Source organism: Orycteropus afer, unplaced genomic scaffold (assembly GCF_000298275.1).
Source record: "Orycteropus afer afer isolate SDZICR_OR568_19922 unplaced genomic scaffold, OryAfe1.0 scaffold00132, whole genome shotgun sequence".
NCBI classification, from domain to species: domain Eukaryota; kingdom Metazoa; phylum Chordata; class Mammalia; order Tubulidentata; family Orycteropodidae; genus Orycteropus; species Orycteropus afer.
Genome location: NW_006921719.1, coordinates 8,556,160 through 8,561,587, shown reverse-complemented (window position 1 = coordinate 8,561,587; position 5,428 = coordinate 8,556,160). Strand labels below are relative to the sequence as shown.

Genomic DNA, 5,428 nt, shown 5'->3' with positions numbered 1-5,428 from the left:
ACCAGCCACTCCTCGGAAGGAAGGTTGGGCAATCCTACTTCTGTAGTGATACTGCCTCAGAAACCCAAGGAGGGGTCGCTATGAGTCGGGGCCGATTCGACGGCAAATAACAACAACAACAACAACAACCTCTGACTGGGTCATCCTTCTTCTGATTACAATGAAATAGAAATTCCTGGACACCAGTAAGCAGACAAAAACAAAGAGCCTTTCTCTCCCTTTATTCCCTGTTGAATACAAGGTCAGGCAAGATCCAGGTTCTACCCACCCAACTTTCAGCCAGAATGTGGGTTTCTGGGATGACCCACCAGTCCCAGACCCACAGCACACCCAGCAACCTTGGCAGTGGGGTGAGTAGGCCCTGTGTGGATGCCAGGTGACCAGTTCCTAGCACAGCTGAACAAGGGCAGGGGATGATATTCTGACCACCCTGCTCCCCCACCGATCCCTGAGGTGGAAGCTGTGGGCCGTTGGTGGCAGCAAATCCTATTGCCTTTCCTGAGAAGCAAAGGGATGAATCTCCCCCAAGATTATTTATACATTCATAGACCTCAGATGTGCAAACAGTTAGAGGCTTTGCGCAAGGGATTTGCAGAAGTTCCCTTTTTGCTCCTTTTTTATGGATAGACAGCCTTTCTTTTTGGAAGATGCACACACACACCTCGTCAGTACTTTGCTTACAAACAATAGACAAAGGTTGCAGTTTGTTACGCCATCATAGGAAGGAAAGATCCTCATCTGCTGCTAGTGGAGGGAGGTGTCTGAGGCTCACAGAGGGCTTTTGTACTGATTGCAGTCCTGCTCAGCCTAGCAAAAGATGTTGGTTCATTGCAGCCCTGGGCAACCTGAGTTGTAAAACCCAAAGTTTAAAGTTTTACATCTGAGACTGTGCCAGTCTCAGAAGAACCAGGCATCCACTGTACTCCTTCCGTGGCTCCTGAGCACACACTTGTAGAGATGGGCCGGTACCACAAGGCACCCTACCAAGCTTGCTTATGCTCCCTTCACATGACAGCTCCCCCACCCCAGATCACCACCACTCATCAAACCACCACTCACAACTCCCACCACCTCTGCTCTGGCTGTTAGTGGATAACTTCTGCTCCTGCTTCCCAGAAAACTTCAGTCCCTTGGCTGCCCCTCACCTGCGTCATCCCACCCCAGCCCTCCAGTCCCACCTGCCTCCTGACTCAGAGAAAGAGAAATAGTCCTGCTCACTATTTTCTCCTGGATCCTGGGTCTCAGGCCATCCCCTCCCCTCGGACACTAAGCCTTTGCTCCCTCAGTCCTCTCCTCTTCCATCTGGCAGGCAACCTCGTCCCCTCCACTGGCTTGTCCTAATCATGGAATAATGTCACCACATTCCCATGTTAGAAAAGACCTCCCTTCACTCTGCAGTGATTTCTCTTCCCCTCTGAGCCAGGCTCCAAGGAAACACAGTCAACACACCACTCATCTGTCCTCGGCTCCAGTTTATTGTTCCTCAACCCACTGCAGACTGTGGGATAGTCAGGCCCCACCTTTCCAACCAAACATCCTCATCCATTTAGTTTTGTGAGTTCTTTCCAATATTCCTATAGTAAATTCTTAGAGGTGGCATTTCAGGATTACAGGATAGGCACGTTTTGATGATGGTTTTACCCACTGGGCATCTTTACCCTCAGAGCACTCCATATGACCATTCCCATGTCCTCACCCCTTCCCCACACTGGACAGGAAATGAGGGACAAAAAGTAATAGCTCGTGATGATTTTAATTTGGAATTTAAGGAACGCATCTTTGTGCTATGTATATCATAAAGTTTCTGTCTTTTTGCGCAAATCGCTCTGGTTCATTTTCTATGGATGTGTTCATTTTTAAAAATTTTTATTTTAAGAATTCTTTGTCAATATGTTGCACGCCATTTTGTATAGTTTGCTTTTGAGCTGGAGTTATATTTGATTGCTTGTTTAGTCAAACAGAAGCTTGAAGTATTTATGTAGCTGGAGTTTTCCATCTTTTCCCTTAGATTTAACTGAGGAGATGGTGAAGAGCCTGGAATAAGGCTGGGAAGATGGGGGAGTAGCATCCTGACTCTGGCTCCCTCTAGCTGTGTGACTGGGCCAGGCTTTAACCTCCCCAAACCTCAGTGTCCTCATTTATAAAACAGAGGTCACAGTTGTATCTCCCTCAGAAGGCACTGCCTGGCAGACTCAGTCAAAGTTGTTGTTGGGTGCCGGTCAAGTCAATTCCAACCAATGGCAGCTCTGTATGGTAAAGTAGATCTACCCATAGGGTTTCCTAGGCTGTGGTCTTTACTGGAGCAGTTCACCAGGTCTTTTCCCCACAGAGCCAGCTGGTGGGTTTGAACTACTGACCTTTCGATTAGCAGCCTAACATTTAACCATTGTGCCACCAGGGCTTCTTCAGTAAAGGTTGGTCATTAATTATTAGTAGATCAATAGAGAAAGCCCTTCTACACACTGACATTATGTTTAAAGAGTTGCCCATGTTTTCTTTGAGTACATTAGTGGTTTTATTTTGGTCTTCCTTTTAAACACTTGTTCTAGTTCCAAGTATTCAGCAGCCTACAGAATGGCCACTGATTGATTCCATGTTTTCTAACCCTGGGACCCAGCACTTTCACTTCTACTTATTTATCATCTTCATCATAAATACTACTGTAATTAACCTTTATTGAGCAAGTATTATGGGCCAGGTGCTTTGCTGTGTGCTTTACAGGCATAATCTTACTTGAGTTTGTACTATAATTATGCCTATTTTACAGTGGGGAAGCTGCAGCTTTCAGAGGTCAGTCTCATCCATGTTCACCAGTGAAGGAGCTTGGTTTGAACATGAGCAGTTGAAGTCCAAACCAACTATTCATTTTGTTACCTGTACAGGACTCAGCCTCTTATCCACACACATGCAAAGATACCTGTGTACAAAGATGTTGGTTCATTACAGTCCTGCTCAGCCTAGCAAAAGTTGTTGGTTCCTTGCAGCTCTGGACAACCTGAGTTATCAATAGGGGAAAGAATGAGGCAGATTTGAAGTGCTGCCTGGAAGTGACTCCTAGCGCAGATAAGCAAGGTGCACAGTGGTGTATTGCAGGCTTCCATTTAAGTCATAGGGAAAATAAAAGTTGTATGCGTATTTATGCTTATCTTTGTATTAAAAAAAAAAAAGTTAAAGGATTTACAAGAAGCTTTATAGCTGTTTTGGGAACAGAAATTAAATACCCAGTGGTATTATTTGATTTTTAAAAGCAATGCATAGATTACTGTATTTCACACAATAACATGTGTATTATATGCTTTGCATACCACGTAACTACCACGTATTATTTTCATAAGCATACTATACCAATATTTTTTTTATATGTTGTTGATTTCAGTTTCAAATTTTGTTTCTGTCCAATGGATTTAATGTTAACTATTTGTTTTGGTGCCTGTTGACACGAAAGTTTGGTTCCCAGCAGCAGACACTTACCAGCCTACCCTCAAGTTTCTAAAGCAGCCCCTCCCCTGGCAGGATTCTGCAAACTACTTTCTCCAGTGCAGGCAGAAATCACTTTCTCTGCCCCAGAAACAGCCCTCACCAAGATGGCTGGCCCCAGTCCAGGAGGTGTGCGGGTCTGAGCACCCTGGGCCAGAGAGCTCACTTAGGCAGATGAGGCTGGCACACTGCAGCCGGTGCAGTCCACCCTGCCATCCAGCTGGCCTACTGCTGCACTTGGACCATTTGAATCTCCTGGCTGCCCAGATGCTGCAGGGCAGGCATGAGAGCAGTGGGTGCAGAGGGGTTGCATGGATGAGATGGGTCCAACTGGCTGCCCAGGGTCCCCACAGGGCTGGGCCAGTTTATGCCTGCACTGTACCATCCTGTTCCCCAGCTTAATGTGGGGCCGGCCCCATGGGACCCAGGTGGCCATGGGCAACAGCTCTCACTCACCTCAAGACTAGACTGTGCCCAGGGTAGCAGCCCCATATGCAGCCCTTTTGCCTGCCCTCCACCCATCTCTGGTGCATCGTACCTTGACTACAAGGAATTCCATCACTCTCAGGCCTGTAAACTGCCCCAGAGCAAACACACAGTTTCAATTGTTTATTTTCCAATTACCTGGGTGCTACCAAACTGGATCCATAACTTCTTGACCATGCCTTATATATCTTTGTTATACAAATAAGGTAAAAATAGTATTTTCAGCCTATTGAATGAAAAGAATAAGGCTGAAATTCATATCTGGAAATGTCATGAGACATGTGTGGTGTCTGCATGGGCACACTATGCCAGAATTTTTTTTACATATTTTCGTTATTCCCACGTATTATATGTGTGTGCATGTTATTTATCTGGGAATGCTATTTCTGAAAATATGGTACTTTTTTAAGTTAAACAATTTAACTCTGTGCTATAAGGTTGCTGTGAGTTGAAATTGACTCAATGACAGTGGGTTTTTGAGGCCATAATAAAATACCACAAATGAGTGGCTTAAAAAAAAAAAACCAAACTTCCAGTAAAATGGAGAAATAGGCAGACAAGTGACACAGACCCTCCTCAACAAAGAAAAGAGAAACCAATCGACAGAGATACAGAAGATAATCCTGGAGCCCTGAGCTTTGAAAGAAACTATATAGAAGTGGATTAGGCACCAACTAGTGGAAAAACCTGAACGAAAACAGTGAGTACAGAGACGGTCAGAGCTGTGGACAATCAGCTTTTCTGATGGGACCAACAGCCTAAATATTTCCAAGTGGTGTTGGGACCTGAGAATTGACCTAAAGATCAGCCCTTGTCACCAAGGTCTGTAGGAATGACTGTGCTAGTGGCCTATGACTTGGAAGGAAACAGCAAGGAGAGAGACAACCTGAGATGTGGACTTTCTGCTGTCCAGAGAGCACAGCCATTTTGATTGTTTACATGTAGCAGCCATTTTGGCTTTTTAAAGTGACCAAGGGCGCAGCCATTTTGAATCTTTACAAATGGCACCCATTTTGGATTTTAAAGTGACAGCATTCTCATTTGGATTTCAGGGACCTAAGAATAGACTCTGTTTGCCAAAGATGCCAGGGACACATGGGAGGCTGACAATAGGAAAGGAGACAGGTGGTGAGTGTATAAGTACTGCCCACTAGCGAGCAGAGGACCACAGTACCCTGCTTACATAGATAACATACAAACAAAACAAAAAACACAAAAATAGTGGGCAAGTCACTCCAACATACAATCATCAATTAAATATAAAAACAAAAACATCACAATGCCTTGGAGATACCAGAGCAGCACAGTCCACACAAAGAAGCAAGATAAAGCAGGAGAAACAAGGGACCAGGATACAGACCCAAAACACATCCCTGAGGAAGACACAGCATTGGAACTCCCTGATAAGGAATTCAAAAGAATTATATTTAGATATCTTCAATGAATTGAGAGGCAGATCAAGGAA

At 44.9% G+C, this 5,428-nt stretch overlaps 1 protein-coding gene across 1 annotated transcript in view; it reads left to right on the top strand.

Annotated features, from left to right (window-relative positions):
* LOC103200641 (WD repeat-containing protein 93-like) overlaps window positions 1–5,428 on the top strand; it is a gene marked incomplete at its 5' end in the record, with an annotated part of 62,989 nt that overhangs the window by 52,259 nt on the left and 5,302 nt on the right. The gene's annotated exons all lie outside the window — the stretch shown is intronic.